This window comes from Phoxinus phoxinus (assembly GCF_949152265.1).
Source record: "Phoxinus phoxinus genome assembly, chromosome: 19".
Taxonomy (NCBI): domain Eukaryota; kingdom Metazoa; phylum Chordata; class Actinopteri; order Cypriniformes; family Leuciscidae; genus Phoxinus; species Phoxinus phoxinus.
Genome location: NC_136894.1, coordinates 22425725 through 22448415, shown reverse-complemented (window position 1 = coordinate 22448415; position 22691 = coordinate 22425725). Strand labels below are relative to the sequence as shown.

The window sequence follows — 22691 nt, the reverse complement described above, 5'->3', positions numbered from 1 at the left end:
TGCGACACCAAAGTGCCTATCTGGCCCTGGTGTGTCAGCTCACCTTTATCAAAGCATGCACAGGTATATCCAGCTGCCATGGCTCATTACACCACCGCAGCGTGCCTGAAATGTTTGAGCTGCTTCTGTCGCACCCCTCCCTCTACATTCCTCCCCCCCAACCCATCACCCCTGCGCTCTACTAACTTTGTAGCGCCCGAGCTAAAGGAGACAATTGAACGAAGGCCATTAGACAGCGGCGGCGGAAAAATGGGCGCGGGTGAGTGATGGATGTTAGCACAGGCGCTCCGGCTGAGGGCAGGTGATCGGCGCTAACGAGGGAGCCATCAGGCCCGCTTCTGACAGATGGGGACGGGGCGGCTGATATTGGCAGGCGATTGACAGCGAGCGCGGTGATTAGCGTCGCTTAAAGCCCCCGCTACCTCTCACAAACCTGCCCCTCCTGCATGGAGACTGACCGCTGGATGACACCGGCTGATTGTATTGACTGAGGGACAAAAGGACAGAACGGTACAGAGTTTTCTCTGGGAGAATTGGCGATTTTTTACGTGCCGGATTGTCTTATGAATGCCAGCTTGTGGATTTATTTTTTTAAATCTACAACTCCAAAAGTATAAGCAAAAGATTTTAGATTTAAAAAATGCACTTTAGTTTTATATATATATGTATATATATATATATATATATATGAATAAAGAAATAAATAAAAAAATCCATCGGCTATTAGAAAATGTAATTTTGAATCATTCTGTCATACAAATAAATTATGAACACATGCAAAAACTAGAGAGAACCAACACAATATTAATAACGGATTACGTTTTAGTTAAAGTATGCTTTTTCCTGTAAGCCTTTTGGATATACACACAAGTTAAAAAAAATTATATACTGTATATATATATTTAATTTTGAATACATTTAGAAATGTAAAAAATATAACATATAATCATGTTACATCACAAACTCTGCCAACTACCCAACAATGTCAACTACTAAACAACTACTAAAGACTGCAAACTTTTTTTCTAAATTCCTTCTCAAAATAGGTTCAAAACTGACTTTTCTCTATCTTTCCCATGTATTTCTGCAGTCCATCCTTTACTCTCATGTGCTATTCTACTGAAACTCCTTTACTCATCCGATTATCTATCCATCCATCATCCGCTCTTCAAACTTGTTTCAAAACAATGAGGCAATAATGATCTAAGCCCTCTGCTACTGTGGTGGACCCACTACAATGAGACTGGCGCTAACGTTCATGGCCTGCGGACACGCAGATCTATAATAAATCCTTCAGCGCTAGTGTGTTGTTCCGGAGGAGCTGGTTCACCTTGTTAGGAGCTAACAAACAGCCTTGGGCCTCCTGGTTAGCTGCACAACTCCATTAGTCATCTGATGAAGAGCCCATGTCTGATACCAGCACAACAGCAAGGCAACCACTCCATCTTTACCTGCGAGAGAAGGCTTCAGTTATGGCCCTGCTAAAGCACTTTTCTATGGTAGCATTTCAAATGTACAGTATGAATTAGGGGTGTGATGATACCATCATGTCATGATTCGATACATATCACGATGCAATATTATTGCGATACTCCAAGACATATGATAAAAGGATAACAACTGTTGATTTAAATGCTAAATCTGATATTACATTGTGGGTGTAAATAAATAGGCTTGGACTTGGTGCTGATAACCAAACGCAATCTGGTGACATCAGAATAAAAAAACTGAAAATACAGAATTATTTTAGACGAATATGCTTGCACTCGGTCTCGACTAGATATATTTATAATAATGTAGGCAACTTTTTGCTGGTTAGCATAAGACATTTGGCATTTTCATGACCCACAAATATTCCACCATTGCATTATTATACATTATATTCAACATTATATATAGTAGCTTACTGTAGTACTGACACTAAAACTCTGAAAACTAGATTTTTTTCTCACACAGTAATTATTATTTTGAGTGAATTATACACAAAACATATTGTCACTATCCACCATGCGGTGTTGCATTTTTGTATTGCGATATATGGTGACACGATATATTGAAAATACATTGCAGGCACTAACAACTTCAATTAATGCTAAAATCCAAAAACGTCAATCGATTTAACTTTTTACTAGAAGTAGGCTAAGAATAAATCACTATGAATATATGAAAAGATAAATAAAGCTATATTTCCTGTCCTTTCTACAAATAAAACAAAAAAAATGTTGTCGTACTATGGTACAACTTTACTCAGAAAGGGAACGACACTTTGCAAGGCTACAGGCTGGGTTTTATCGAACTGAAGCTCTGGCGCTACTTTGTTGGTCAGTGAATCAGTCTAAACTATTTTAGTTCTGATCTGTGGTGCCTCATAATGAGCCAGATACCTTATTCCGGTTGTATTTGTCTCTTTTAGTTTGGGGCCAATAGGATGACATTGACTTGGAAACGGCCTCTGAAATGCCAGACATGGAGCCATTTTGGGTTCGGATCAATGGAGTAATCTGGTGCCTTGGAGACTGTGAACTTCCTCTTGCCTGCATGGGTCAAAGGGGAAGACAAACAGGCAAGCATTACATTTTACAACCTACATTTATTTACCCTCTATACATATTACTGTACATACACTTATGAGAGAGAACTTTCGTTGTGTGTAGACATCATCATTTCCAATTAAACTCAGTTCAAATTGAATGTCATTGTGGCAATGAGGAAGGAAAAGTGTTATAGTTTATTTTATGGATTGGCTACTAGAAATGTTTTATGTGTTATTTGGTGAGCTGGTTATAGGTCTACAAGACCTGATACTGGATAGATGTATTGGTATTTCTTCTAATAATGTGTTATTAAAGCAATAAAAGGTCATATTACATATAAAAATTAACCATGGTAAAAAATAATAAATAATAATAACTATTTATTCCACCAGTAGTATAGTGCTTTAGACAAACAAGGTAGTTATGGTAGCAGATTTTATGCAAATAAAGGACTTGCTGAAAACAATTAAAAAAGAGGAATGATTCACAACTTAATTCTTTCAATAATAATAGATCAATTGACAGAACAAAAACAACTATTTTCTCTATCTTACTCTTATACATGTAGTTGTATGCAACATGTTACACAAGCTACACAAGGAATTGTTCAATATGAGAAATGTGTTCGTTCAGAAAAAAATGTGTTTGACTATTTGGGACAACATTTGGGGGAATATTGTTAGTCTAGCATGTATTTATTTATTTATTTATTTATTTTTTGAAGATTTAGAAGTAATTTACATTTTGTTTTTGTGTCTGTGACTAAAATGTTAGTCAGCTTGCATTTGCTAAATAAAGTGGTTCTTAACAGTGTAGAAGACTATCAGTTTTATAATAATGTTTTATTTACAAAAATGTAATTTATTATATTATTAATTATTCAGATGATCATTTAACAGGTGCTATTTGACCAAAGAATCTTACTAACTGTGCACATGTTAAGCAACAGTCACCTCACGTATTTGTTTTAGAAGAAACACATCTGTAGAAACTGGCTTTAATTAAAATATGGTGTATTTAATCATGTTGCATGAAATGCTGATGATCATCTATTGCTCAGCTGTGTTTATAGAAACATTCTGTGGGTGGAGACTAAAAGGGCTTTGAGTTTGAGCTTCACCTCTTTTTCTCTCAGGGCTTTAATTGGGATGTGTGCAGGCTGACACTCAAATGCTGCGTGGGTGATTTGAGGCGAAGAGTATGATATCACCTTCCCACAAACACACACTAAGACACGGAGCAAGAGAGTGTGTAGAAGGCTGCAGGCGCTCCAATGGACAGTGAGTCTCATAAATCCAGCTGTGTGTGATTTGTGCTAAAGCATTGTTATGAAACTCGGTTCGTGGAAATAGAGGACAGTGTAGAGAAAAAAGGGAGGGGAAAAACGACACAGAAATCAAAGATATCCATCAAATTAACACATCAATGGCTTGATTGTAATCTCCCCGGCACTGCACCGCAAACACTTGCTCTGCCACCGACGGGCACAGAGCTGTGATTTATCAATGCAAAGCTAATAGCATCAATATGAATCTAACTAAAAATCAATATTTCATTACTAAATTGTTGGAGGGAATGAAGAGGGATGAGAGGGGTGGGATGGTTCTCCTGGGTGAGAGCATCTGGAGTTCACTGTGACACGATGAGTGATGCGTGAATCTAAGGGCGCTGGGAGAGGACACACGGAGGACAGCAGGCCGGAGTCGTACCACAGCCACGGTTCTACGTCTCAGACTCTTATCCTGTGCTAATATATCCGTCATGTCTTTTTGTCATCTTTGCCTCTTTTTCCCCAAGTATTTTTAAACAGCCGTAAAAGCACACAATTCTTTTTTACTGCATTGACTCACATGTAAAATAAAAGTGAAGTCATAATTTCTCATATATATATATACATACATCCATTGTCCATACATCCCTCATTCGTGTGTGTCTCGTCATAACCGGCTACTTTGATGTGTGTATGATATGGGAGTGGCATAGCTTATTAGTTGTCACAACGAGCGAGAAAGTTTGACATGGAGCCTCAAAATCTCCAATCTCCAGAGAACCACCCATTTTTTACAAAAAATTTAAAAAACGACAAACAGAGGAGAGTCTGCTGGCAAAGAAGAGGACGTGACAGAGCTCGTGATAAAACGAGAATAAACATTGGCTTGGCTTTTCGGAGATGGTGAGAAACGAGGGAGATAAAAAATTTGTAAAAGCGATGCGGAGATGGCTTTTTTATTACTCAACGATGAGTAAGGTATTTTATTGAACAGATACAATGCCATATGCCATATGTATCTCTCTAACATTGTAATGCATTATCTAATGTGAAGGGTCATAGAGCATCAATATGAGCACAGAGCGGAAGCATTACCAAAACAATGTACTTCCTCTAAATGATTGCAGTTTTTTTTACCATTAGAGGGCCAAAAGTTACACAGCATACCATTAACCATATTTGGGGTCAAATGTGTAAACAGAAATTAGCTTAACCTAACAAAAACTCACAAAATATTAAAATTAAAGCAAATCGTTTTTTTTTTATGCAGAAAAGCTTTCTGTTAGGGTGTGTCTTGTTAATAATTATAACTAGCTGCTTATTGAAAAATTAGATGGGGGGGGGGGGGGGGGATTAGAATATACAGTTTGTACAGTATAATAATTATTTTGCCTATGGAATGTCCCCATACAACATGAAAACTCAACGTGTGTGTGTGTGTGTGTGTACTGCTTAATTAATTTTGCACTTGTTTACAGAAGTGTTGAGTTGTGAAAATACATTATAAATCAATATTTTTTCCCATTATGCTTGTTTATAGAAGTTGTAAAAAGTATCATAAATAAACTAAATAAATAAATATATATTATCTATTCATATTTTTCCTATGAATAAATTATATGTATTTATCAGTTAAATAAACATCACATATATATAATATGATGCTTATGGAAAAACTTTTTTTGGTGAAATATAAAACCTCACTGGTATGAAACTTCTGGTTCTAGCAAATGTGCATTTTAATATGTTTGGATAGACACTACCATACAGCAATATATTCAGTATGATTTAAATTTCAAACCATTTTACTAACACTCTCATAAGAAAACATTCCTATTTTGCCTTTTATCATGCAACAAAAACATCACTCTGGTGGATTCCACTTTAACCAAGGCAAATCTAACTAAATGTTACATTTAATATTTTAATTGGAATTTAAAAAAAAACTAATCTGCCTTTCTCTGACAAAGTTTATTCATCATTTACCAATAAATGAGAGTACCAGAATGTGATTGGTCAAGTTGTCAACATCAAACATACATTAAGGGTTTATATTTAAGATTCTGTCAGCACTTTTGAAATGCTGTACAACAAACATGAAGATCACCCTGATTTCACACATCCTTTTTCTTCTCTTTTTCGTTGTTGCTCTAGAGCACGTTCTACACTCACTGATTGCACTTTAGGATTATTACTTCTTCGATATTAAAGCATTTGCAGGCAGAACAGAAACACTGTTGAATCTTCTCTTTACTGTGTTTTGCTGCGTGCATTTTCTTGTCTGTACCTCTATAATGTGTCAATACAGAAAGATCTGAGACTGGAAGCCCGGCCTTAGAACTCCCCTTTCAATTCAACGCTAACGATCAGACGCTCGATACACGCACGATTAGCCATAGCATATGAAACGGTAGGCAGAAGCCTCTTTGCCCCTCGTTGCTTCCCTATGAACCATAGCAGCATCTATTTTGGCATTCCTCCACTCTTCAAACGCCAAACATTTAGACTATTTACCATTTAAATGATCGCCGTTTTTTATCTAGCAGCCTGTGAGAGTGCTTTCGACATGCACAGATTGACATGCCTATGTTTTTAATGCCTTGGGGCAAACCCTCTGGAGTTTAAAACCAACAGACTTTCTGCTAGTGCTGAGAAAACACCATTTGATCTCTGAAGGAGCAGCAGCCACACTAATGATGATATGCAAGCGCTAGCTAACTTTTCGCAGGGAGGAAGAAGAGAGAGAGAGTGGAAGAAGAAGAAGAAAAAAAGCAAAGTATGACAACTCCCAAAGGTGAGATCTGTGCCAATGATTTGTTTGCTCTTCCTTGAGGGCTTCAAGAATTCGTTTACTTTTCCTGATATATTTCCATCCTATTAATTCATCTCTTTTTAAGGTCAAGTTTGCACTAATATCTCCAAAATAAATGTCCCAAAAGAGGGATGAATATTGCATTTAGAGAGCGCCGAGTTTTAAGAGACAGCTGTAGGAAGAGGCAGGGACGTGATGTCGAGTTATCCCAGTCGAGATGTTAGCTAGCTAGAGCTGTGATCGGTATTGTATCACACGGGCTACACCAGAGACGAGCCAAACCCCATGCCGACTGCCGTAATTATTAGCTGCAAACGGACTCAGCTTGAGCACTATTAGAGCGGATTAACAAACGTTCCAGCCATAATTATCAAAGGTGCAAAAGCAGGTGTTTAGGAACTGAATTAACGGAGGAGGAACCGCGGCACTGCTGAGAGCACATCAGGAGAGAGCGAGACGCATCAAGATGGAGAAGAAGAAAAAACAAACTTCATTAAAAAAACTAAATTTGTTCTGACTTTTTGTCTAATATTGGATTGCTGGGACTTGCTCTATTGTCGCCAGTTTTAACACGTGATTAAACAGCACATGGGATGAGGGGATCTGTTGGAAACAAATCATCAGGGGAACGCTTCCGTTTTTCACGGCAGATGTTTGTTCATAGGCGGACTGGAGAAGTGTGGCCGTTTCCCCAAGGACAGGCAGGAAGTGGTGAGGTTTTGGGTGTTAGAAAAAATAGAAAGAAAGCTGCTCTTACCGGTGTTCTGTAAACGGATTCATAATTTGCATTTATTATTCTCGTTCCCCCTCTATCTTTCCATTTCGTCCCTGAGGAAATAACCAGAAAAACAGTTCTAATGACTACAATATGCAGGCTATTACACTTTCTTTTGTAAATTTACAAATCAAATTCCCATCATTGTCAGCAGCGAGGGTGGGGTAACAGATAGTGTTTGAAGTGCAAAAAATTAGGTGTTGTTGCCCCTTGTTTGCATATATTCACATATGCGCATTACTGTTCAGAAATTTAGGGTTGTATTAATGTCTTTTAAAAAAGTGGTATGTACAAACACACATGTTGGGTTTTCATGTTTTATGGGGACTTTATAATGTACAAATTGTATATTCTATCCCCCTACACTAACCCTACCCCTAAACCCTCATCACAGAAAACTTTTAGCATACATAATTTGGTCTGATTCATACACGGTTTTCATTATGGAGAAAATTTCAGTTGTCCGATTTCGGATATTGCCATCTTTGTGGGGACAATATCCGAAATCGGACAACCGAACATTTTTTGGTCTCGATGAGGAAACCGGCTTATAAATCAGACCAAATTATGTATGCGCAAAGTTTTCTGTGATGGGTAGGTTTAGTGTACATGTACATTTTGTCCTCATAGCGTAAGGTTTTCCTGGCCCCACCCACCAAATTTAGGGCCAAAACAATGACCTTGGAAATAATGAGTGAAAAATATTAAAAAGATAGAATCTTTAAAAAAAGAGTCAGACCAGCAACATACTTATTTAACTCTTACTCAGTGCCGTTGCTTCACTGAAACCTCTTACCTTCGAGCAAAGACAGAAAAGTGAGCCGACAATTAATACGAGCTGCCGGTGCACAAGACTCGTTCCCGACTAGTATCAGTGCAATCAAATGCTAAAAATGACAATAGGCTGTGTAAATAATATAAAACAAATATGAAAACATACCTATAGTACTTTTAGAGAGCTAAACGAGGGACCTTGACCCCAGGGGCCACCAGGAACACCAGGTCAAAAGAGGCCTTCTGTGCTTAAAGCCCCCTCTCTGCCCTCCTTTGGCAGGTGAACAGACAAGGGCCTCACCCACAGACTGTAGGCTCTTTTACATTCACGCTAAGGGAACGGATGCCCTGATGGATGCCAGTTCACGCACCCTGCAATCATGGGCACACCTGCCTGGGCGTAAACACTAAAACGAGGGTCACCGCAGCGAGTCTGATGGGGGTAGGACCCTTGGCTTTACCAAGGCCACAGATCCCAATCTGGCGTATGTATGGACGGCTCTGTCAACAAACGGATCCCCTGTCTTAGCGCAAAAGGAGATGTCGGCTGCTGTCCTCTGCGACTTTAACTGGCATGTAAGGAGCTAAAGGGCATAAAACACAGTAGACTGGTCCGGCACCCGCACAAGTATGTCCAAACGCCATAACACGCTGTTTCCAAACGGGTCCTGACCTCTAGCTCTGGGGCAAACAGGCCGGGTTGAAGTTATTCATGTCGAGTCTGTGTCTCCTCCACCATCTTCACTTACACATAAGGAGCGGTGGCTTGTTTACCGCTGCCCTGGCCTCGCCTGCCAGGGACCGTTCTAATCACATTACCAATTTTACATTAGCAATTTTACCTCGTACGTCTCACATAATGGCTGACACGTATCGTAGATCTTGATTTCTGCAGGAAGCGTTTAGAGCGAAGCTTAGTCTCCTGAGATCTAACCATTTGTACCTGACCCTTTTGCAGGGCAACATGATGTATTTTTGTAGGTTGAAAAAACAGTGGTTTTTGAAAGTCACATGTCAACATGCCTTGACTGACCCCTAGGGGCTGCCGTGAGCTGACGTTATATGTGCATTTGTACAGATCTAATGGCTTTATAAGCAATGACCAACTGCGAAAACAAACTTTTCAGATGAAGCTACAGATTTGGACCGCTCCCAACGAGAGGACAAACCGATCATTTTTCCTCTTCAGTGCCTTCCAACATCTCGTTCTTATTTTGGCATCGCACATCCTCCTCTGTGCGGAGTAGAGGAAAGGAAAGGAGAGGAGAGGAGGTGAGAGAATGAACACAGGAGAGAAACCGACAGAGAGAGGGAGCGTCTCGAAGCACAATCGATCTTTGTTGAACAAACTCCTAGCAGATGGCGCTGTGTGTTGGTGACACATTGCCACCCACACTGCTGACTGACTCACTGTTTGCCACATTTGTGATAAATCACTAAGCTCGAACGATACTGTACCGTAAACATCATTCGGCTCGACACAAACAAGCTCCGATCTGAACCTTCATTCAATCCGTTTGATGCCTAAGTAAATACACATCAATCAAAATCGTCTTTCCATACCTGCAAATCTTGTAGGTAGGCCTACATGTATTTGTCTCACAGATAGGGCCATCGTTTGAGTTCATGGGCCAAAAATTACAATTGTGTGTGTTTAGTGGGTCGCCCTCGTCCTTTAAGAAATAAAATAAGAAACAAATGAGTCAATTGTTGACATGCAGTAAATGTATAGAGAAATACATATTTTTATAAATGGCATAGCGCAGATCTTTTGTTCTGAATTTAATGAGACATTTTTGAATTCATATTGAATCACTCACCTTTTAGTGAAAAGTCTTCACCAAGACTTGAACAAATGACATTACAGAGATCTGTTCTGAATCTGAATTCTGAGAAGCAGAAAGGCACAATTTCATCATTCCTGTAAAGTATAAAGAGTTTAGATATTAAATATATGGCCAGTCACAAATATGATCAAGTTTATATAGTATGTGGAAAACAAATGCACACAGATCACAGAGAACACTAAAACTTTACTGACCATGTCATGTTCTTGCAGTTCATAACAGTTTTGAAACTGATATGAAAGATGAATGGGGTCTTTTTCTCTGGTGTAAACTATGAGAAGCAGAAAATCTCAATTTAGTCTCCATCTGATTGAATTCTTATCTAGGAGAGAGAAAAAAGTGAAATTAAAGCCACTTCATTTATGATTTTATTTCTTATGAGCAATCACAAAGACCATAGCGTTCATACTGCATGTCAATATCACAATTTAATATCAATTTCACAAAAAGAAGAAGAAGAAAATATTAACCTGGGTTACAGCATAAGCTGTAAACTATACTAACCATGGCATGTTCCTTCAGTCCCAACTTTAATTGTCCTTTTGTGTAAAACTTGATTAAAACAAATGTTGTCACGACTATATGAAATACAGTACATGTTTAGGGAGGAGAATTTGGGCTGGAGCTGAATGAACAGACTATTCCACAGAGACAGGAAATCTTCAGCGGCTCTATCTCTGATGAGTATCAGCTATTAGCTGCTTTTGGCTGGATATTCTCCTGGGCTCTGCTTCTGCTGAGCGCTGGGCTGCACTGCTCTCTCCTTATCATGCCTGTCCACCTGTCACACTTGGCCCTTCTGTCCACTCCCTGCTGCGTTAACTGTTAAACACACACTCACACACACATTACTCACTCATCTAATCAATCACTTGAGAACGCAAGCCTTTTGCATGTATGAAAAAACGCTCATGGTGGCACACATACGGTCTACCCACCCAAATGTGTCTTGTGCCCCCTTGAATTAGTGAGCCAAGTGGATCTTGAATGTGACTTATGTCTAATTAATGATACAAGTACTATATATATGTGTGTGTGTGTGTGTGTGTGTGTGTGTGTCCTGAATTAGTGAGCCAAGTGGATCTTGACTTATGTCTAATAAATTATATAAGTAATAATATATATATATATATATATATATATATATATATATATATTGAAATTCTATATAGTGTATATAAAATAAAAATAATAATATGGTAGTCCTGTCACCTTACATAGATAATGCGGTTTGGAGAAGGGATGTATTGTATAATATAATATAATATAATATAATATAATATAATATAATATAATATAATATAATATAATATAATATAGTTTTAATTATTACATGTTTAAATTATTAAACATTATTAAATAATGTTCACATGACTTTATGGTGGAAATCTTTGTTTTAACTCTCAATCAGTCAGATTTGTTTACCAGTAAACTTAATTTTAAAACATGAACTTTTCAATTTTCAATAAATTAATTAATTAACATTAAAAAAATAGGGTACCACAAGAATTTCTATTACAATTCAGTGAACCAAGACTGTCACTGGTGCTCCCTCAAAAAAAGGTACATGATGCCCAGCATAAAGGTCTTTGGCATCCTCAAGGAAGCAGAAAGAAAAAAAATAACAGTTAAAGACTTGTGCACATGCACTAATATGAATCATCACTCAAATTAATGCGTATAACACTTAAAAACTCAGTCCGACATTCACCAGCCAAAGGTCATCTCACAAAGGCCCAGTGGACACAGATTGTGTGCCAAGCTGACACGTTTATTCTTGCATTTCAAATGCTCTATCAAAAGGCAGAGCGAAGCAGGAACCTCTAGACTCTTGCCGTGACAGAGTTAAAACTGCAGGTCGCCCTCATGCGATCGCAGAGACTAGAACTGCTGTGACAGGTTTTCTCCTCGCACTCTTTCTCTGTACTGTTCCATAAAAGCTCACGCGCTTTGACGCTAATGTTTTTCCGAAACCCTCCCTTAACGACGCAGAAATAAAGTCCTTCCCCTGAGGAGACACTGGCATTAGAGTCAAGCCAAGTCGCGATAGTGCCACCACCGCGGCACCGGTTTATTCGCTGCCGCTATTGACTCGGCGGATTAGCGCGCAGCACATGAGCCCCCCTCGGCCCCCACCGCCAGGATCCGCGAGAACAGAATGGGGTCAGAGGCGCGTTAGGACAGAACACACTTAGATGCACCAGATTAGATTATTTGAAGCCCTTTGCCGAGCTCTCGTCCTGACAACAAATATCCCCGGGCCCCTCGGAGATGGTCACTGGGCGACTGCTCGCGACGTGGCAAAAACAATGTGTTGATTTTGATCTAGCGTGGAGCCGCTCCCTCTGTCCATAGCGGTTATGTAAATAAACGTGTCATTCGGGAGGTTAAAGCTAATTTCAGACCCTCCGTTTTAGATTATGTCAAAGAAAGAGGAGCAGAAAAACACGTTCGTGACCTTTCAGCTAAGGCTGTCTGTGTGGCTAATTTACAAGTGCTGTGTTAAAGTCCGGGGTCAGGCGTTTTAAATGGCTGGGCATTCTTTCCATTGCCGGTTTCATTAAAAAAGCATTGTGGGCTTCAGGACTTGCAACTCTCCAGATCTGACCTCTACATCACGGAGGCATGCTCTGTTAAATTAGTCTGATGTGTTGCCCTGAGCGCATGTAGCATTTAGTCTATTGTCCACTTTCACCTCACAGCTCTCGCCTTTAACCCTTTGCATTTAATAACGTGTTCCTAATGGAAATCTACATCTCGAGAATGACGGACTGGGTTGCTGCGAGAGAGCTGCGTTTCGAATCCAGCGCCGGCCAAATGTGGGGTTTTGTCTTCTCTTTAATCTCCTCATCCATCCTTTCACTCCTTTTTTCCCCCCTTCTTTGTTGTTCTCATCAGAAAGCGAGATTTGCATTGCTCTTCGGTGTCCTATCCTATCTCTTTTGTTCTCGCTCTCTCTCCTGATTTGACTGGATTGTGGAAGAGAGATGATTGTGTAGCCTCAGGTAAGATTTTGTAGCTTTACATATCAAAGTCACTAAATATCTTTTTCTCTCACACACGGGCGTAAAGGGAGGGGGCTTGTCGAGGGGGGGAAAGTTCCAAGCCAAGTTTTTTTACGGGGGATTGTTTGCTTTAGCGTATGAGAAGAACAAATCCAGCGAAACAAAAGGGATTACGGAGCAGTGTCGCTGTTGTGTTATTTATCTATTCCGCTTCTTTTCTTTTTTCCAGGGCGATGCGTCAATGTCAGGAGAATCAACGTGCAGGCGTTCGGTAAACACGGGAAACTAAACAAGGTGTTTGCAAATGGCAGAAAATGGGGCTGATCTCTCAACTCTTCCTCTTTTGTGCGCTAACATCGCTGTCTTTCCTTCTAACTCCCGAGGAAAATACATAGCCGGCGTGATTTATCATCTATACATAATGTAATACTGCATGATCTTCAACGGCTCAATCACTTACGTTATTTCAAGATTAAACTATTAAATACTCACATCTAATAAAATATCTATACGATTTGGGATTAATATTCCATATTGAGAATCAATCAACAAACAACGTTCTTTGAATGAATTTTTCAAGAGCCTTAGAGCTCAAGTGAAGAATGAAAAGCGAGATGGATGTTCAAGTTTAAAAGATCGGATATAAAAGAGTAACGTTTTAGATTTCAGTACAGAACACAAATGGTTTCTGTATCCATCTTCGACAAAGAAACACACGCAACACTTCATATGCTAAAAGCATTTCCTTTAAACAATTTTAGGCTGCTTTAATCCCAACTGCAGCTGTTTATTTTCAGACCCTGGGGACTTGTTTGTGATGTAAAGATTGTGAGGGCTACGAGACATAATGCTATTGATTTGCAAGCGAATCGTGTGGACAGCGACCATGCCGCAATCTGGGGCAACGTCAGAGCATGTGTGCGTACCACATCAGAGCTCTGCAGAGAGGACATGACAACGTTTTGATACGGTCATCATGTTCTCATGCCTGATGCCCTGTAATTCCTCTCTGACAGAGCAGAGACATAATAGGATCCATATGGGGCTGCTGGAGACCGCTAGATCAGCACCATAGATAGACGGGACCAGGAAAGGTCCATCAGCACGACTCCATCAAACTAGTTTCAGCGTCATGCCCGCGGCCCACCCCCAGTCTATTCACTGACCGCCTGATGCATATTTCACACAAAAAAAGCAAGCAGTTTCTCAAACTGACAAGCTTTAATGTGATGGGCTGGAGTCAGCGTGCACAAGTCTGCCAGAAAACAAAGTTGTGCTTAGAAAGTACCGGGGCTGCTAAGGTGAAAAAAAAAAAACTTAAGTGTTAAATTTATATAATAGTAGTAAGACATAAATAATAATAATTATTATTAATAATAATTAATGTGCTTAAAAATATTATATTATACTTCTCGCAATTAAGTGTCTAAATATATATATATATAATGCAATATAATCATACTGTAATTTATTAAACACATTATAGTTTATGAAATTGCGGAATATGAATAGTTCTCAAAAGCACATACACTGTTTAATGTCACTTCTGATTGTGAAAATAGAACAGTTTAGAAGTATAATAGTGAAATATTTCGGAGCCTACCCAATCTCAAACATGTTTGATATTTACAATTTAGGATCAAGGAGGCTCTGACAATTTTGTTTGGACAATAGATGGACAATATAATATAGTATCATATAATCCAGCCACATAATACCTCAAACTCCTTGTTCTCTGTAGGGCAATTATATTAATTATATTTATTATGTTATATATTATATTAATTATATGATATTATTATTTTTAAAGGTACAAAGACAAACTCTATAGTTCCAAAGATTATAATGTTAAAAATCAGTTGAAACTGTCCTTATGTCTGTGGTCTCCCACGGTTTTAAAATCGGTTAAGATTAGAAAATCGTCTAGTGTGTCTCCCAGGCCTTAAAAGTAAAAATATGATAAAGGAATATGTCTAAATTCATGAGCATTTGAAAACTATTGATACTTTCTAATTTCATAATCTCTGTGTACATTAAAGTGCCAAAAACTCCAACTGCAAATATATCTGTCTCTGCGGCCCATAAAAAGTAACTTGGATGTGCCTCTCAGCCCTAACAAATTAGCCTGAGACTTACGATGGAGAAGAGCATGGTGAGGAAAAAGAAGAAAGAGGGAACGTCTGGTTGCTGTCTTGTTCATGTCACTCCGAGAATGTCAGTGCTCGGCATGCCGGGATGTGTAGTCCCCTGGGCCCGCGTGGGGCGCGTGTAGCTTCTAATTGGACCTGTTAGGGTCAGCAATTAGTGTACAGCCATCAAGAACTGCACGACAGCTTCTCCTTTCATGCTACTTCCAGTCCCTCAGTGAAGACTGAGACATATCCAGAAGGCCTAAAGAGAGAAAGAGTATATGAATCCAGAACAACACATGGAGTTTGGAAGAGTAGGACAGCTGCGGGCTTTTTGTGTTTGTGTGTGTGCGTGTGTGTGTGTGATAGAGGGACAGAACTTAATGGGACGTGTTCGTTGCCCAAGGCTCAAAGAGTTGAATCCATCTGTTATTTTTTTGGATGCTTGAACCAACTGCGGCTCCTCTAACAAAGGCCACTTTGTAGAAATGTCTTGTTCTTGAACTACAGCCCCTGCTACAACAATGTGCTCCCTTTGTTAAACACACACTGATTAATCTAGTAAACAAAGGTGTTTGGCCCAGCCATCAGGTGGCAGTCAGGAGCAGTTAGAGGCATTCTTGGGCCCCGGTTGCCATGGTAACCCTCAGACAGACGCTAGCAGTGCTGAGGAAGCAACGGCCTCGAGTCAACACATTATGGACTTAAAATCAGCTGTACTGAGCTGTGCTACTGTTGCCATTACTGTGAGCTGAAGTGTTTTCTTTAAGCTTCTAGCTGCTATTTCAAGAAAAGAAAAGAAAAGAAAAGCTCTAACAATATATATATATATATATATATATATTGTTAGAGCTTTTCTTTTCTTATTAACACCATATTTAAAAAACAAAACAAATATAGAATAGATATTTTCAGTCTGCTTTAATTATGAAAATGCTGCTTGTTTTACATTAACCACATTTCATTTAAACTTCATGATTCCATATTGGTCTTTAATACAGACAATAGTTATTGAAAGGGGGGACGGGTGTGCTTTTTCTTCATTTTAATTTAGAGTTAGATTATTTTAATATATTAGTAAAAAAAAATTAAATGTAATACTTTTAAGTCATCCTGGGGCCTACTTAGAAGTTTGCTGAGGCCCCCTGGTAGAGGACCACTGTTTTAAATGTTACTGGTCAACATTAAAATATATTTGTAAACCATTTTACTTCCGTTATGTGACATATTTAGATGTGCAACACAAAAAAGACCTGAATCCAAGCTGGCAGTGGATTGTTTTTTTTTAGTAAGGTTTTAGATCAGGGAGATTAAGGCTGGAGGTCAAGGTCACTATTGAGAGCATCTTATAGGTTCTGAAATTTTTCTAACTAATTCTAATTTAAATGCATAACCTGACAAAGCAGGGTGGGGGGCAGTTGCATGATCCACAAGTTATGACAACTTATGTTTTTACATTGTTTTAACTCGTCAAAATAAGGTAAGCTGTTGTAAAAAAATTATCTGTTGTTTTCGCTAAGGCGTTGTTTTCAATTGCAAGATGAAAGAAGTTTTATAAATGTAATTATTTTAAAATAAAAGTACAGCGTCTTTGCATTTAAAAACATGACATTGCTTTGGGCAAGGCTGAGAGAAATCCACCTGTTCCCCACAAGACGTCCGAACCCCCATCCAAACCTGACCTGAGAGCCAAAGAAATGTTTGTAAAAAAAATATGTTGTCATGGTAATGGAAACAATTCCAATTTTTTTCCCTTTTTTTGCCCCATTTTTTACCACCCACAATCAATGCTTTGAATGCGCTGACTGATTTAGCTGTGCTCCACAGACAAATCAATATTTAGGGAGATGTGAACAGCGGGATCAGGCGAGGTTTCGATAATTAAAAGCAAAGCTGACGACGCCATATGAACCTCATGTGAACGAAATGGAAGTCATATATCACCGTGATAGTCCTTCGTGATGGATTATTGCAAAGACTTCATGAAGGACTCAGGCCATCTGACAGAGTAGCCGGTTCAAACTGACTGCACTTGGACAAGAATCACTCTTTCATCTTGTCTTTTCTTCATCCTGGTGAAAAGACGACACAAAAATAACTTTCAGTTAGGAGCCTCAACTTGACGACAGTCCTCAGCTACTCCTGCGCGACTTGTTTTGGACATTTTGCAAAACTGTTGCACGTTTTTAAACAAAAGCTGAAATAACTTGTCACACACCCCCTCACTCCTACACTCCCAGCATGCAATGCAAAGGACTACCTGACCTCCTGCCGTTGCCTGGGAGCCGAGTCACCCACACAGCTGGTGTGTATGTGTGCGCGTTTGCGTGCGCAAAATACTGGCACTGGCCCAGGATAAAGTTATCTGATACTGTACTGCCCCCACATCCATGAACAACAGTGAAGAACAAGAGAGAAGAGAGATGTGGTAGGCCTCCTCCGCAGGGAAAGAGAGAAAAAGAGACTTGAGAGAGACACAGATGGAGACAGAGTGAGATCTGTCATGAGTTTGAGTGCTGAGACAGTGGAAATGCTATAAATGTGTGAAGAGGATACAAAAGTTTTTGATTTGAAACGCATATGCATTGTTATGCTTGACTCCTGATACTGGCTCTCAAATAGTAATGGCAAACAAGTACTGCACACACTTAGACCACCCACACATACTTCAGGGGGAACAAACTAATCAAAATAGTTTAAGTTTTACTGCTTGTGTCCACAGTTTTAAAAGAATAGCTTACACCAAAAAAGAAAATAGTGTAATTTTTTACCCAACTTCATGCCATTCCAAACCTGTATGAAGTGTGAGGAACAGACTGAAATATAAGGTGTAAGCGTCTCTCTAAACTCATTTGCACTTCTGAATATTTAAATGTAACTTTTTTTACACTCCTTCACAAGATATATATATCTTGTGAAGGATATACACATATATATATATATATATATATATATATATATATATATATATATATATATATATAAAATCTTAGGGGCAGTTTATGTTTTTGTCAAGTTCCCTTTACTTTACTTACATTGCACTTTTTACAATACATATGGTTTTTTAAAGCAGCTTTACAGTGATAACAGGAAAGTAATGCAGCAAAGATTGCTTCGGCTGTAAAGCAGCTCTAGAAGAAAATCATTGTCCAGTTTAAGTAAGTTCCGTGTTGATTAATTTCCAATGTAAAAATCATTAGTTATTAATGTAGTTCATCTAGTTCATACAGCAACTCTGGAGAAAACAGTGATGTCATCGTCCAGCTCAGTTCAGTTCTCATATAATGGTGTGAAAACAGGCAGATCAATAATATTGTTGAATATTAAGTGTCCCCAACTAGCAAGCCAGAATGTATCTTATGCTCACAAAGGCAGCATTTATTTATCTATCAGAAATAAGAGTAATAACTGTAATGTATTATTGTGATGGCAAAGCTGAATTTCCAGCAGTCCTTACACCAGTTTTTAGTGTCACATGATCCTTTAAATAAATATTCTAATATGCTGTAATAAATTATTCTAATATGCTGATTTAGTGCTCAAGAAACATTTCTTATTATTATCCAAATAATAGTTATACTGCATAATACCTTAGTGGAAACTGTGATACAACATTCTTGAGGATTATTTGATTGATTGAAAGTACAAATAATTTTTTATTCTTTCGTAACAATTTAATTGTCCTTACTGTCACGTTTAATCAATTTAATGCAACCTTGCTGAATAAAAGTATTAATTTCTTCCAATAAAAAAAAACTTACTGACCCCAAACTTTTGAACATTAGTATATATAACTAAGTATATTTATGTGGGTGTAAAAATATTCTTTAAATGAGATGCAGCCATTTAAAATTTGTGTTTGTTTCCCACACAATGCTATCGATTACCAAGTCATACGGACTTTTATGGTATTTGTTTTTATCTTTTTGGAGCTTGAAAGACTGTAGTCACCATTCGCTGGCATTGTATAGGAAAGAGCAGCACAAACATTCTGATAAACATCTTCTTTTGTGTTCTATTAAAAAAAGAAAGTCATTTAAATAAAGCAAAGACTTTAAATACAAGACCTTTAAAACGAACTTCAACAAACCATTGCATGTTTTCGTCAAGCTAATATGATCAGCTGAACCGCACATATCCTGCTGAGAGATGACACAGAGATTTTTCTTTTCAGCAAACTCACAGGTGTAAGCCACTTTTCTGAGGTAGCATTCTGTCTCTTTTTCCCCTGTCTGTAAGGCGGCAAGTGTTTTTAAGTAGAGTAAGCAGACTTTGGCAGAATTTGGCTGAATAGTGTTATTGTTCTCAAACTCAGGTGAAGTTGTGTAGTTCACTTCAAATGCTGGCTCTATAACTGCGTTTATTACTCTTATTATTTAGCACTACTGTAATTCCAACAGTAGAGCATGACGCTAGCAACACCAAAGCCACCAAAGCTTTTCGCTATTTGAAATATAGGGAAATAAAATATAAATATGTGAAAACTTAAACTTAGCTGAAATAAAGTTTTACTTGAAGTAACTAAATGACTGAAAACTGAGAAAAAGAAAGCTAAAAAGAAATAAAAAAAACAAGAAAAGAAAAATGATAAAAATGACAAAAGCATGTAACAAAATTAATAAAACAAACTAAAATGCCATTTTTTACAAGATAATTTAAAATATGAATAAATACTATAATAGCACACAAATAATAAAATACTAATATAGCACTGTTACCAGAGCATGTATAAGCTGCTAAAATGTATGCCTTAAATACAATACAAGCAGTTTCAGAATGCATATTTTGCCTACGAGCATCTACACAACATCCGTATTGTTGTCATGTGCTTTCACTGAAATATTTTATAGACCTAGTTTTAGTCAACACATCATGACACATCAGGCAAACATCGCTGCGGCCACCCACTGTAAACAGTCTAGAACCGCGGCTGATCGCGCCTGGTTAGGACACTGTGTTACAGTAGAGTTGCAGTAGTCAGTACATATAATCACCTGGAGAAAGAGACGAGAAGACAAGAGGAAGAGGTCTGAGACAACTGCATCCACAGCCAACTTTGTGTATTGTGTTTGTGTGAGAGTGTGTGGAAGAGACAGAGAGTTTAATTGTCCCCTGCTTGTCCTAATTTGACAAACGCTGGCATGTGTGGGTGAGTCGTGTGTGTGCGCGAAACAAGTTACCGTTCACTCCTCACTTCCCCGCAGTCTTCCCATAAGCCCCTGTGTACGAGCGCTGACTGACACACCTTACAGGCCTAATGGAGGGCTGGCAGAAGAAGATGGCAGCTCTCAGAGACTGCCAGGGGGATCTGCCGCAGGCAAACACAGCTTCATACACCACCCTCTGAGGAAGCGAGAGAGATAGAAATAAATATATCAGCTCTACCGCTCCACGTAAACAGTCAAACAGGCAGGCACACACTTTCCCGGTCTCCTTCGCACACACTCGAACGCTCACGGTAGTGCTGGTGAAGTCTGTAGCATCTAAAAACAATATGTGGAGAGTTATTTTACACTTCCACTGAAGAAAAGGCAGTAAAAAAACAGCTCTGCATAAAATCTCCCCATACAATCGTATTTAGTCTAATCATTCAGATTAGAAGATATACAGATTTACGGTTTTTAATACTGTATTTCCCTTCTGGGAAAATCGGACCGAAACACATCTCAAATAGCAGATCATGTTCATGGGTGTGATGTAATCCTAAGGGTATTGGCGGGATGAAATGGAAATTCACCCTTTTTATTTTCTAAATGCATGTTATTGATCTTATTGTGAATGATTCAACCATGCATGCTTATTTTTTTTAATTTAGTTTAGACTTGGTAATTTTTAATCAAAATCCTGATTTTGCAAAGTTAGTGTACCTGGGTCAACATATTTCGTTTATCCTGGAACAACATTCCTTTCTGAAAATGTAGTCCTACCCATATCATAGGTCTTGCTGGTCTCGAATAGAGTAATTTCAGAGGCTGATGTGCAAGATGGTGTCTTTACAAAGCGATGTATCTCCTTAATTCAAAATGTAAAACAAAACTAGACTGATACCCCACTCGCTCCAACATAAGCAACATCCCCGTGGATCCAGGATCTGTAATTCGTACTTCAGTGCAGTTACTCAGCAGCTCTCCGGTGACCTCCATTACTCCACGGACTCCACGGATCAGTATCATGATGTAAAGTCATCTTTACCTGTAGTGGTACAAAAAATATTAGATCAATTTTTATATTTGTTTTATGTTTTTATCTAAAAGCAAATTACAATACATTTTTCATGAAGTGGACGGTCTCTATGGAGCAAGTTGGGGTTAAGTACTTTGCTCAAGGGCACAACGATGGCCTCTCACAAATCGTCGCCTCTGGGGTTCAAACCAACAATCTTTTGGTGACCAATCTTTTTGCTTATTTTTGACCTTCAAAAATGAGCTTTTTATGGCTTTTTAAAGGAACAGTTCCCCTAAAAATAAAAATGTATTTCTTTGGTGGAACACAATTTGAAAAATGTCTCAAATCTTCATACAAAAGTCCCAAAAAGAGATAAAGGTAGCATACAAGTAAACCATACAACTTAATCAACGTCTTCTGAAGCAAACATTTAAATGGTCATTTCACTGATCCGCGCATACATACAGAGTCACAAATCAATTATGACACGTCAGTAACATCAAACCTCATTGGTTCTTGCATGTCGCGTGAATTGACGTCATGACACAAGTGTTGATGTTCTTGATGTGTCACCATTATTGATTTTAGCTACAGTATATATACACATTAATTGATCAACGGTTTGATTAGAGAAATAGAGATAAATGCAGACACATAAAAACACGGCTAGGCTATGAATCCAACTCAACTCAGATTGTTTAATCACTAAAGCACACTATCCCTAATCAGGGAGGAATTGTCTGCATTTATAAGGTGATATAAGATATGTCTGATTGCAAATCAATCGTAAAGAAACGTTGGCATGTTCATTTTTTACGGTCGGTGCGCATTATGCCCTGCAAGGGTTCGGTTTAATTGTAGCAGAGTCAGGTATATTAAAGAATAATAGGATGAAAGAGGGATCGGTGTGTTTAAGATTTGCCGACACCTCAAGACAATCATGCACTAACTACACATCTCCTTTCTCTCCTGTTCCCTCAAAGTATTGATCGGCCTGTCTGTTCTTAATGGTCCTGTTAAACACAGTCACCAGCCACTTTAGTGTGCCTAGGCCCACTTAGCAATAAAGCTCTCGAAGCTCTCTTTAAAACCGCCGCTGAGACAGGAGGGAGGCTCAGGGTCACTTGGATGGAGAGAAGCTCTGACTTTATCCCACACCTGGTTTGAATGGAAACAGGGACAGGTGTGGAAAGCGTTTGTCGAGACTCTCCGTATAAGGGTCTTGAGAGATTTTCTCAGGAGTCGGGTTTGTGCTAGGTTCTAGCACAATTAAATTCTTTAATTTGAGGTTCTGAGAAATTTTGCCTCGTTTTTGGTTTTCTTGAATGCATTCCCTCACATTTTAGTGCGCGCACACAAACACACACACACACACACAAA

At 38.6% G+C, this 22691-nt stretch overlaps 1 long non-coding RNA gene across 6 annotated transcripts in view; it reads right to left on the bottom strand.

Moving 5' to 3' along the window:
* Nucleotides 1-202: 202 nt before the first annotated feature.
* Nucleotides 203-22691, bottom strand: part of LOC306986878 — a 38193-nt gene continuing 15704 nt past the window's right edge. The window contains exons 4-14 of one of the 6 annotated variants that reach the window (XR_013795038.1): nt 21195-21338; nt 20568-20629; nt 20327-20489; nt 15154-15408; nt 10517-10834; nt 10207-10334; nt 9986-10086; nt 9729-9838; nt 7374-7444; nt 2385-2534; nt 203-1451 (exon numbers count right to left, since the gene is read on the bottom strand). This is a non-coding gene — a long non-coding RNA (uncharacterized lncRNA). The remainder of the gene's footprint in view (nt 1452-2384; nt 2535-7373; nt 7445-9728; nt 9839-9985; nt 10087-10206; nt 10335-10516; nt 10835-15153; nt 15409-20326; nt 20490-20567; nt 20630-21194; nt 21339-22691) is intronic. The other 5 variants (XR_013795039.1, XR_013795040.1, XR_013795041.1 and 2 more) reach the window with 5 other exon arrangements.